This window comes from Schistosoma haematobium, chromosome 1 (assembly GCF_000699445.3).
Source record: "Schistosoma haematobium chromosome 1, whole genome shotgun sequence".
NCBI classification, from domain to species: domain Eukaryota; kingdom Metazoa; phylum Platyhelminthes; class Trematoda; order Strigeidida; family Schistosomatidae; genus Schistosoma; species Schistosoma haematobium.
Window position 1 is genome coordinate 82,269,514 of NC_067196.1, and position 13,850 is coordinate 82,283,363.

Here is a 13,850-nt window from a genome sequence, read left to right on the forward strand (position 1 = left end):
TATATTTTGCTAGAGAATAAATACAAGATCGGTCTGCAAGTGTAACACTCTTATGAAAAAGGAAAAAAATACACTGTATTTAAAAACCCCAAGTTTCAGTTACATCACCTGAAAAGCACTAAAAGTGACAATATATTTGTCAAATTAGTATATAACAACAAACAGCATTTACCATAAATCAAGAAACAACGTATTGAAAACTAGTTAGATTACCATTCAAAGAATGATAATTCGTTTCAAATAAAAGCAAGTACATATAAGAGTAGTAGAAAGTAATTCTATGAGTAGAAGAAACAAAAAAAGTATTAATGTTCATAATGAATTGGTGTTTTAGAAAAAGAATTTGTCATCGTAGTCTTTCTGGCATGTAAATAGCATAATATTACTTGAACAAATGAATAACTCAAAGTAATATAACGTAAAATTAGAGTGAAATGAAATTGTAATAGTAGTTTTTTAAAAATCACCCTCTTTTGAAAAATATTCATACAGGCAACGACGGATAGTGGCTAGCATTGGAATCCAGGACGCGCGTTTCGTCCTATTTCGGAACGCTGGATGTACCTGTATCTCAGAGTTGATATGCACTCTAGGACTCGAACTCAGTACCGTTCGCTCCAAATGCCATCGCATTATCCACTTAGCTACTGAGTCCTGATAGCCACTTGCTTGTGCAATAATGCTTGTGAATCAAGGCTATATCGAGGTAATACACACAGTATGCACATATGCCAATAGCAGACTGATCAATTGCAATCCTAAACATCAATAGGAAGAACCAAAAAAACAATACCAAGTGGATTCATATAAATTTTATTTTAATTCTAAGAAAAGATCAACTGAAACAAATCTCTTAAATATACATGAGTTTCCTCGTTGTTCTGAGAATTGTATGTGATTGTATGATATGCAAGCTAGGTGTTCCTCGGAAAAACTAAACATTACATAACAAGATGTGAGATTGAATATTTCTAGATATTTTTTTTATCTATACACACTAAAGCGTGTTACATTGGTGATTATCAACTATTGAAGTTGCGTACATTTTTGATTGTCAGTTCTTTATAATGAATGACAAATATCAGGATCATATGCTTTTGAGACGATATTTTACTTTATTAGTACACTATAAGGTACTTAAAATGTCCTAATGTTTTTTTAATATTTATTTGCTTTTTAGCTTGACTTCCATCACCATGTCTTCCAAAATAAATTCCTACTCTATATGAGTTATTTCGTCTGCGCTTAAGGCTTAAATTTATATCGATAGGTGTTTGGAAGCAAAAATATTTGTTTCTTTTACATATTTGTTCACAGCAATACATACACACAATCTCTGCCATTGTGAATAATTAAATGTTTTATGATTTGAAATTGTTGTTATTTCGAATGAGCAAAAAAGTATTTCATGTGGAGATTCCAATTTATGTTATGCAAGAAACATTATATTACATCATCATAAATAGTTCAGCATAAATTATTGAATTGTCTTCATTCCACTCCTTCTCCTACCATCAATATATATATATATATATATATATATATATATATATATATATATATATATAATGATGGTCAAATTCAATAGAATTGAGAAATTCCAAAAGATGATCTGTTTTCATTTTTTTTGTGGTTCATATTTTGTTTTCTATAAGAACAATATAATTTGTTCCTCCAATTATATTTTCTGTTTGTATCCTGTCACTATGTTCTTTTTTCTGTTTGATTTTTTAAAAGTTCTTCTTTTTCCTCTAGAATAATATTGTTAATCTTTAACAAGTATTAGAAAAGATGAAATAATAATCACTGAATAGATTGTTCAAGGAAAACAAAAATTGTGGAATATCGACTAATGAATTAACGCGTTTATGTATTGATGCATTTTTAGTCATATTATTACTGTCATCATGAAATTGATTTCTGTGTAAAGTTCTGTTATTGTATTATTGTTGTTGTTTTGTTTTGTTTTTCATTTTCCCGCGAGCGTTTATTGTTGTATGTGTTTATATTCATGTTGTTAGTTTGTCTATGAAATTTATTTATTTTGTTTCCTAGTTTATTTATTTATTTTTTAATGATTGTTTTTTAAACGTTCACAATAGATCATAGCTAATAATCATTTATAAACATCATTTTATGCAGAGTTTCATCTATGCTTATGCTTATACTAATGTGGTGTGGCAGCTCGAACTGATGTACGTACGTACGAAGTTCTACGTTGTTACTGACTGATGCTTAATGAATTGTTTTAATCTTCAATAATGTAACATTATATTTTTATGCTATTGACAGATGAAATGCTAGCAGATTTCTTCTTTTTATCCTACTGTATGCTTCAAATGATTATTATACTTTGTGTGTGTGTGTGTATATATGTGTGTGTTTTACAAATATACAACTGATACAATGTTTTGTTGATTTTCTTTTGTTTCTTCATTCACTGTAATTTAGTCTTAGATTTTAATGTGATTATTATTTTTCTAGTATTTTAACATGTACACATAATAATAATAATAATAGTTTTGGCTTGAATTCTTTAGCAACACATATCTTACATGGTAGTTTCTCTACATTCAAAGTTTTTCATCTTCATATATGATTTCTCTTTTCAATTGAAATCATTGGTTTCCATGTTTATGTTCTATTTCAATGTAGATAGATTTCAATCTTATTTGATGATAACATGACAATTTAGAGCATTCCTGATATTTTTCATATATATTTGTCTTATTTTGTGTAATATTATTGAATATGTTGAAATTATTACGCTTCACTTATGTGTCTTCATCTTTTCATTCATCATAACAAATACTTCATGTTCATGATTACTTTCTTTTCCTTTTTTTTTAAAAAAAAAAAGGAAAAGAAGATAAAAATTTTCGATGCATATCATCATCTAGTTTTTTTCTGTCTGCTTATATGTCTTAATTTGTGCTGTTTGGTTTTTCTTCTTCTCCTCTATTTTGATTCTTATTTTTGTCTAAATTGTTTTTTGTATTTGTCATTAGATTGAATAAATCTAAATGTTGATTAAAATTCTGTTTCATTGTTTATTATTTTATGGATAAAGCTATTGTACTCATTAGTAATAAATTTACTAATGTTTATGACTAGTTATATGATTATAAGTAGTTAGATTTAGTTTATCAAATTATTCAGAGTTTTTCTGTAACTTGACAACCGTTTTAAACGAATCAGTAATTTATTGAAGTATTGGAATATTAGAAAATATGTAATATATATATTTTTTCAATCAGATCTTTGGAAGAAGTTACGATAACAATCAAGATATATGTTATCAATGCCCTGGTACGGCCGAGAGTGAGGAGAGCCCACTCTCCCTCTCGAAATGCTCTCACATGGCCACGCGTATATAGTCACTGTTACAAGAGTTCTACTCACTACCTTCTCGTGGCAGGGGGGTTGTTTACGGAATTGAAAGGACGAAAAACGAATGCTCGGAGCTATAACCGGGTTGGTGGACATGGAGAGTCCACCTAGGGGAGTCGGAAAACCCTGATTCCAAACCATTGGTGCACATGGGCTTCAGTATCCCGAAGGAACAAATGGCGTATGAACCAATCGTTGGTCACCTGCTACGATGGGACTGCATCTCCTTACGTTGCTCCACTGCCTTGTGGATCAGACCTTCAGGTCGAAGGCCCCGGGTGTGGTCTCCTAAGAAAACGACCTGCTTCGGTTTGGGTACCCGGTCAGTATCACAGCCCTCACACATATCAAATGAGTGCTGTGTGGCGCATATGTATTTGGTGCCTCCTTGTACCGATATCTATCTGTTAAAACAAATAAATAATATGTTATCAATAATTTTAAGTTAATAAACGCAATAACTTACGTGTTCACAAAAGATTAGTCTTTGAATATATTCAAATGGAACTAATTCATATCATTACGATTAAGGATTCAACTAGACCCAATACATTTTGGGTGAGTTTAGATGAATGGTTAAATATTATTTCGGTATAGTCCAGTTTAATCACATAAATGACAATTGAATTTTTCTATTTGAAAACTTGGCGTCGATTTGTGAATTATTATTTTTTTACTACATCCAAATATTTTTAACCTACAAAATAAATGTACGTTTTATTAGTGTTGATAATCTATTTGTTTAACACTTCACCTAATAGTTTTTGAACAAAAGTGAAATTCATTTCCAGTACGCCTTCCACTGACGATGCCATTTAGTGTTTCGGGATAAGACTAACTGATGTTTAGTGTAATTGTTCTTCATAGCATCATGAAAACAAAGGTTCGTGGTTGATGCCAATGTAGTGGTAAGACCTAGATGACCATATCAGAAAAGTTCAGTTAAACATGTTTCACCGTCAAAGGGTTTGTCTGTTACATAAATTCCATCCAGGATGTTTGGATCATAATTATTTCAGTGATTGATAGCAAATTAATGTTCGAGAAAACTTGCTCTTTTTTAAACTACTTCTACATATTGTTCTTTCCTAAAGTAAGTTGTTGCTGATGGTATCCGGTTAACGAATCTGGAGTATCTTGCGTAGATAATTGTATATAAATATCTGTACATTTTTGGTGATGATTGTGGTAGTTCTCTAAGTTTCAACTCCGTACAATAAAAATGTCTTGGCATTCATATTTAAAATCATGACTTTGGTGTTAGTTAAAAATTTTCCCAGTTATATGTCGAAATGCTGCTGTTGTTCCGCTAATCTGTGCATTTACATTTGTATCAAATCCTCCTTGTTTGTCGAAGATGCTGCTTAGAGCTTGTCTATCATATGTTGTATTTCAGGACCCTGCTTTTTATCTTGTGTATGTTATGGCCTACTGCTGCTGTCTTGACCTGCATTTATTGATGTGTATGGGATAGAAGGGCTAGGTTATCTACGAAGACTAAATCGTCTAGTGTCATCACAGCTGTTCATTGTATTCCGTGCTTCCCCTCAGATAAGGAAGTCTTCATAATCATATCAACCACCAGAACAAGAAGAAAACTATTGGGAAATTTTCCTGATAACGATAGTAATGTTATGCCTCTATAGTTTTCACATTTGCTCAGATCTCCTTTCTTTCGTATTTTGATGAGATATCCTTTTTTCCAGTCTTTTGGCACTTGTTCTTCCTCCCAAATTTTGTTCTGAATAAAATGGGCATGTTTGCAGTTACTTCTATATATGACTTTAGTGCTTCAGCTGGAATATTGTGTAGTCGGCCTGTAACTCTTATGAGGTTACTGCCGATCCCATGGCCAGGCAAAGGAGAAGGGTTTGACATGGGGTTAGCAACATAGCCCATATTTCACAGCTATAGATCAGTACAAAACGAATAAATTCATACTGTCACTACAATTTTAGGATTTATAATATCATTTTAACTTTCTTATTATTAACAATTCACCATTTTCTAATATTTCAGAATTCATTCTTTTCATTATAGCTTAATAACCTCAGTACCTTATATATATATATATATATATATATATATATATATATATATATATATATATATATATATATATATATATATATATATATATATATATATATATATATATTCAGTAATCAATAAAACTTGATTCTCTCCGATTTAATGATCAAATAAGAAATTATTAACAATGATTTATCATTAAAGTAATATCTTCTTTAAATATTAGAAAATAAATTATTTTGTTTTTTTGAAGAAGGTAACGCTTAAAGTTTGTTAATTTGTTTTAAAGAACAATGGTTTCAGGTCATAATAACATATGGTTATTTGTTTGAATCGGCCTCATGTGAATACTTTTTTAAAATAATAAAACATAAATAAAAATGTTAAATAGTGAACTACATTTTATTATTGAATACATAAATATGAATGAGAAAATAATAATCTTAAATGATACCAATAGAGTCTGATCTTCATTTAGCCTTTTGGTTTGATTTAAAGTGTACAATATGAATTTAGTATCTACAACTATTGATTAGAGTTTTATTGATTTTTTGTGAGTAATTTTTTTCAAAATAAGTTTTTGGTAAATATCAAAATTATCAGAAGGGGTTTGTGGGGATTTTAGAAAATTCACAGATTGAAATCATGAGTCAATTGAAGCTAGACCACCATGGAAAACCTGAAAGCACTGGACGGCCGTTTCATCCTAGTATGGGACTCTTCAGCAGTGTGTAATTTCTAAAATCTCCACAAACCCCTTCTGATAATTAATCATCTGCTCACTAGAGACTGACTTCAAGAGATACTCCTGGAGTTCTAGTGAGAAGCCGTTACCAGTGGAGTTCAACCAGGTCTATTGTGAGATATCAGCTCACTGAAGACAATGGTATACAGTGGCGCAATTTCATGGATTGGTTGAAGTTAGAAATTAACACCATAGGATGCCGGCTCAATGGTCTAGTTGGTTAATCGCCTGGCGCGAGACTGATAGGCCCTGGGTTCGAATCTCGTGGGGAGCGGGATCGCGGACGCGCACTACTGAAGAGTCCCATACTAGGACGGAACGGCCGTTCGGTGCTTCCAGGTTTTCCATGGTGGTCTAGCTTAAATTGACTTATGATCTGAACTGTTGAAATTACTACAATCTCCACAAAACCCCTTCTGATACTGATCAACATATAGTTTATAACAAAACTAAATAGAATCAGAAGGGGTTTTGTGGAGATTGTAGTAATTTCAACAGTTCATATCATGAGTCAATTGAATCTAGTGAAAAGCAGTGACCAGTGGGGTTCAACCGGGTCACTTGTGAGGTAGTAACTCACTGATGACAATGGTGGATGTGTCGCTCAAAACTAAATAAAATTAGTCATATTTGTTCATGTTTTATTGGTTATTTGATTGTTATGTTCAGTAGTCTAATATGTGCATTAAGAACTGTATTTTGTAAACATCTACACATTATGTGAATCACGAACACAACAAATCATTTTATCAAATGACTAAATATGACCTAAATAATCATATATATATATATATATATATATATATATATATATATATATATATATATCCATTCAGAAACTAAGTTAACGAAGTCAACTTATTTAGAAAATTATCAAGGGTCTATAAGAAACAAATAGTATCATTCACAATTTTAATAAGTTTATATTTGCTTGAAATTAATTCTGAAATTCATTATAAAACTTGAAATTATCTCAAAAAAGGAAACTAATCATTGTAACTGTTATAACTTATGTCTTGTTAATATATCACGTGATACAATCATCAATTAGAGTCATCGATTTACTGACCGGACCAACGACTTATAAGCCAGTATGAGCAGCTTAGATTTCTTATTGGTCCTTGAGATAGCAGCTTTTCGTCTAATTCAGTCGATTCAGTTCAGAACACAAATATCAGCCTATGTTATATCGAATTATCTATTTCAAACATACTTGATTTCTATACAAGTAAAATCAGACCACATCACGCCATAAAATAGAAAGTGACATTTATACAAGATCAAGTCAAAAATGTCTGTGATTGTAACAAACTGTGACTGATAGATTGAGAATAACTTGAGAATAGTATATCATATAACAGTAACCAATAGGTCAAGTAAAAGCTTAAAATGAAAGAAATATGAATATACATACAATATAGTTACTTGATAGTCACCATTCATTTATTCTCGTCCAGATATAACAGAAATCAATATCTCCAAAAATAAAATTACTCAGCTTTACTTTAGTAAACTTTTCATTACTGTTCTTCATATTAATTCATCTCAAATATTATAATTTGTAAGCAGATGATGAGAACCTGTATTTTGCCAACGGACATTGAGTATCTTGCATAGACAATGGTTTATAAACACTTGTACCTTTTTGATAATGGTTATGATTGTTCTCCAAGTTTTAGTTCCGTACAGCAGAACTTTCTTGACGTTCGCACTAAAGATTCTCACTTTGATACTGGTTGACAGTTAATTTGAGCTCCATATGTTCTTCAACTGTAGGAATGCTGCCTTTACTTTGCCAATCCTTGCCTTCACATCTGTATCAGATCTTCCTTGTTCATTGATAATGCTGTCCAGGTACGTGAAAGATTCCACCTCTTTTAGATCTTGTCCATCAAGTGTCATTGGGTTGGTGTTTTCCAGGTTGCATTTGAGGATTTTGCTTTTTCCTTCGTGTATGTTGAGGTCTACTGATGCAGAGGCTTCTGCTACACTGACCTGCATTTGTTGGTGTGTATGAGATAACAATAATTAAAACATTGAAAAGTTGTTTAGAAATAGGATAAGCAGTAGCAATAAAATTAGTTACAAAATATTAGGAATATTCTTTCTATTTCTAATTCATTCTTATACATTTACAACTAAAAATAATTCAAACCCATTAAATTTTTTTCCGAATAATATATGTTTAACAATTGTTATTCCGTAAATTTTGATTAACATTATTGGATGTCGACTCAGTGATCTAGAGGTCAGGCGTTCGATAGGTCCTGGGTTCAAATCCCGTGAGTCTGGATCATGGATGCACACTGCCACTAAGGAGTCCTACAATTGAACGAAGTGACCGTTTAATACTTACAGGTTTTTTCATGGTGAACTAACTACAATTGACTCATAATCTCAACTATTAAACGAAATAAAACGCATAAATTATGTTTTATCTTTAAAAAAATTCGTTGAAGTAAATATTGACCTTTATAATATTTGAAAACGTTAAGATACCACCTCATTTAAAATCTATACACGTTTCGACATGCATAAATGATGAACAAAATGATCTGCAATCTCTTTTATTAAAATAGATAAATACAGTGAAATACATTCTGCATTAGTTAGTTGCTGCATAAAAAAAAGATGCATGCACTTTTAATTAAGAAACAATGTATAAATCCGGAACTAATTATAAGCATATTTGGAATGTTGTTTGTTTCTTTTCTAATGATTGGAAGTGTGAGCAGTTTTATTAATATAAGTGGCTAGTTCCTATAGAATAATCCAGGTTGGTTTGTGTTTTTTTGTAATTTAAAGACAATGAGATTAGAAATTTTGTGGAATGTCATGGTTGTTGTGATAATAAAACAAAACATCTTTCTAAACATTATTAGTTGGTAGTACCACTTAAATCTGATTAGATTTTAATTCTTAGTTTTTCTAAATTCTATAGTCAGTCAGTCAGTAACAACGTAGAACTTCGTACGTATGTACATCAGTTCGAGTCGCCATACCACATTAGCACAGAGATAAAATTGTCTATTCAAATCCCATAGTGGTCGAGGTAGTAAAAGTATAAGCAGTAATCGGAAAGATTAGGGTTTGAAGATGTTATTCAAGGAGTATAATACCGTGAAATAAATCTGGAAAGAGAATAAGAACACATAGAATGCAGAAGATTAGAATTTCGGAGAATACAAAGAGTGGATGCACCTGCGCCATTGCAAACGATTTTGAGCCATGTCATTCAGGGTCTCTAACCATCGGTCGCTATCCTGAATGACATGGCTCAAAATTCCACAATGATGTTAAATGGTTGTATAGATATTTTAAAGAAGAAGAGTCATTTATGATTTATCATAATTAACGCAAAGTATCCTGAAAACGGAGATAAATTTCTACTTTTTTGTTGATTGAGTATTTTTGGAGTATGTAATATTATACAAAGAAATTGATTTTAAAAACTATCAGTTTGAAGTTGTAGGGATCGTTGAATTATATCGAGATGATGAATCAATTTAAGTTAGACATTAAAAGCTTGAAAGCACTGGACGGCCGTTTGGTTTTTGTATGAGACTTTTCATCAATACTCATCTGTTACCTAACAACCGGCAATCGAACCTAGGGCCTTCGGTCTCACGCATGAACGCTTAACCTTTGAACCACTGAGCCAAATCCAATAGCTGACAGGTTTGATGTTATATCAAGAAGGTTGTCCTTGATTGGATGGAATATCTTCGGCTCCTTCTGAGCCTCCTACAGCTTCCTCGAGTTCACCCGTGGTCCGTCGTCACATTTGAATTTAATTAATTCGCGATATTGCGTGACTATCATCGATCGTCGTCGGTGGATGAGTTCCTCACACTGGAAACAGCCTCACATCATTGATCCAGGTTGCGACGAGTGGCTGCTCATTGCTAAACAATCCTATACTAGGTGTAAAAATCATCCAGTGCTCTCAGGCTGACAGCGGAAGTCTAACTTAGATCGGTTTGTGATCTTAGTATGGTCTAAATAACATTTCAAAGTTTATGAATATTCAGACAATAATAGAACAAATAGTTTGAACTGTTTAAGTCGGGAATTCGTCCGAATAATTATGAAAACACTTAGTTTTAGTTGGTTACAAGTGTTACCTTTCAGGACCCTTAATTACTTTTCAATTGTAAATTAGTGGTAAGCCAGAATGAAGGTATATGTTTATAGTGTATCCATCTAACTGCTACTAATTAACAGTACCATAATAGAAGTCAGAAGGTAACTAACACATTAACAAATCCACCGATTCATCGTTAAAGAGTGATATGTATTCGCGAATACCTGATCTTAACTCGTCCATTTATCTGAATTTGTGTACACATTTTGTCGTGTACAAATCTTTTTTTGTAACTCATTTGTCTCCTTTCCCATTTGTAACTAATGTATCCTTCATTCACAAAGAAATGTTCGCTATGGAGTAATAATCCATGAAAATGATTATTCTCAACGACTTATGATTATCTTTTTTAAACATACTAGGGAATGACCTCAGTAAATATTAGCTCCTCACGTTCAATTATATTTAGCTTGTCTTTTGATTGGCCTCACTTTACCTCTTACAAATAATATAAACTTTCAGGAGATTTGGTCATTGTCAATTAGCCCTTTGTAATCTTACTCTTTGGAGTTCTCTCTCTTGATAGTTGTTTTGCATTGTATTTGTTTTGGTTGATTATCAGTCTTTATTATAGTCTGTGACTCATTTTTGCTTTGCTTCAGCTCAATAAATATAGTTATAGGAGATACCATAAATGACGATTGTTAATTTTATCAGAATCGGTTTTGTGGAGATTTTTAGAAATTTCACTGGTTGAAATCATGAGTCAATTGAAGCTAGACCACCATGGAAAACCTGGAAGCACTGGACGGCCGTTTCATCTTAGTATGGGACTCCTCAGTAGTGCGCATCCACGACCCCGCCCCCCGCGGGATTCGGACCCAGGACCTATCAGTCCCGCGCCAGGCGCTTAATCAAATAGACCACTGAGCCGGCATCCTATGGTGTTAATTTCTAACTCCAACCAATTCACGAAGTTGCGCCACCGTTGAATGCCGGCTCAGTGGTCTAGTTGGCTAAGCGGAATCCATTTTTTTGACATTTGAAATACAACTATAGTACTTGAAATATTCTTATTTGGATTCATTTGAATATAGATCACAATTATCTATATTTACATTTTGAAAAGATCAATTCACCATATTCATTGGTCTACATATCATTGAACACATTAAATAAACTATGGTATACAATAGTTGCTCTTTTCAAAAAATATTTTCGTAAATAAATAAAATGTCGATTATAAATGATCTTTTATTTTTTCTTTCTAGAAACTAATAAAAGTTATTCGATTAGATTATGTAGTGCACAAACGAAAGCCAATAAGTATAATCAATATACATGTATATAATTGCAATCAATGTAAGAAAAAAAATCATGTCAACTAACTTATTGAATTCATAATTTCTGACATATTCAGAACCTAAACAACAACAGCAACAATATGAACAAGGAAACAGTATACACAAATTAACATTAAGAGCTTAATGCCATGTCATGAACTAGCTAACTGCAATTTTTCAAATTGTTTTACATGAGAAAATATTGTGGGTTGATTAGAAGACAGATACAAGGGAAAATTTGAAGCCTTATACCACTTTTTTTTTAAAAAAATGTATTACAGAGCACATTGTTAATGACCGTATATTTCCGGCTTGTTTGGGTGCACCGAGAATGATTGAGACTACTTCACATACTTCCTCTAATTGTTAAACTTTGTTATGACTTATGACCCTGTAAATATCATATTGACAAAGTTGTCAATCAAAACACCGACTCATATGACTTTGTCCTTGTGGAAGACCAATGATGCGTTAGCCAGCACGAGCAACCTGCGGTTAATTCTGTATCTTTATTTGTCCTTTGTAAAGTAACTTCTTGCCTAGCTCATCCCGTAACACAAATACCAGCCTCTGCTATATGAATCATATATCACAGACATACGTGGCTCATATACAAGTAGACCAGACCACATCATAACATAAAATGAAAAATAATAATTATACAAGATCAAGCCGAAAGTGGCTGTCAGTGTGAGAGACTAGTTAATAAATTGGGAATGAGTTAGGAATGGTAAATCGTGTTGCAGTAGCCGATAGGTCAAATGAAAGCTTATGATGAAATGGATATGAATATACATTTAATCTAGTTTCTTAATAGTTGTCCAATAAGAATATATACAATAATAGTCCATAAATAATCCCTAGGAGTTATTATTTATTAATTCTTAGTTCGGATGTAATACATGCACTCTCGATCATTCGACCTCGATTGGTAGCTCGAAATGTCAGTCAGTCAGTAATAACGTAGAAATTCGTACGTATGTACATCGGTTCGAGTTGCCATACCACATTAGCACAGAAATGCAGTTGTCGATTCAAATTCCGTAGTGGTAGAGGTAGTGAGAGTATAAGCAGTAATCGGGCTTGCCTATCGTGATGACCCAACCGGGCTATATTGGCTGGAACATATGTTCCTGTAGGTTCTACCATGCCAGGCAGGTCGATTGGAGAACGGTAAGACTAAAAGCAGCAACTCAAGGTCTGAGGGCGAAGTCGTACTGCTGACTGTACAGGGGTGTGACAGCAGTAAGGTGTTTCCTTCGGACAACCAGCATCTACAGCGATGCTGTCTTCTCACAAAGAAGGAAGGGGTTAAAAAAAGGTCGACCCTAAAAATGTCACACCTCACCTTACCTCACGGATTTCCGTCTCCGGCGGTAAGGCCCTTTGAAGAACGGAGCTAACACGTCAAAAACTACACAAAAAAGCCCTGCGCGACCGGCCTCAAGCAGTTGTTCCTTGGGCTCTGCGGTCACGCTCCCAGACCTTTAAGGCTGACATTAATCCGAATTCCTTTTCAAGTTCCTCAAGAAATACCCTCCCACAGTGTGGGCAGCCGGGAAGTGACACCAGCCCTCATACCCGTAACAACACACGAGCTCGAAATGTAATCCAAGAACATTTTACATGTTGGTCTTATTTAATCGCATCTTCAACTGTACTGATGTACCTCGATCAGCCCTACGGAATATTCTTGCATCAGTGGATCATATATTCTATTATAATGAATCACATAGTGCTTTCCAGCAATTACCTATAGCCTAGCACAAATATGTATTATCTTTTAATGAGTATTCAATGTAAATATTTCTCTTCGAATAATTTCTGATTATTTATTATTCTCATAGTTATCAGTATTATGGACAAATAAAATTCAATTCATATATGAAAGTGCTTTAGATAAATCATTGATATAATTAAGTAGAAAAATTACATTATCTAGTTCGATATAATTTGTACCAATTGATTATGAATTCCAGCCAGTGTAAGAGATGTGAACCTTATTCAATGTGACGTTAAGATCAATATTTCTTGTATCAACTAAATATAAAATCTTCTTAATTTTTAAATAAACGGAATATACTGTCTGAACCAGTCTTTGTTATTTCATTCAGTATAACAAGTATAAACTTTCGTTCACTGAGAAAATTATATTTCTTGTATCATTTCAGGTAAACTATTATTAAGTTTGTTTTCCTATAGTAACTTCATATTATCTTCACCTATGTGATACAGTGTAAAAATTAGTGTGTGAACG

General features: G+C 32.7%; 1 protein-coding gene across 1 annotated transcript in view; it reads left to right on the forward strand.

The window, feature by feature from the left end:
• Positions 1 to 3,036, forward strand: part of MS3_00002268 (uncharacterized protein) — a gene marked incomplete at its 5' end in the record, with an annotated part of 35,593 nt that extends 32,557 nt beyond the window's left edge. Inside the window, one exon of the mRNA XM_051209840.1 lies at positions 1,181 to 3,036. The remainder of the gene's footprint in view (positions 1 to 1,180) is intronic.
• Positions 3,037 to 13,850: the final 10,814 nt, after the last annotated feature.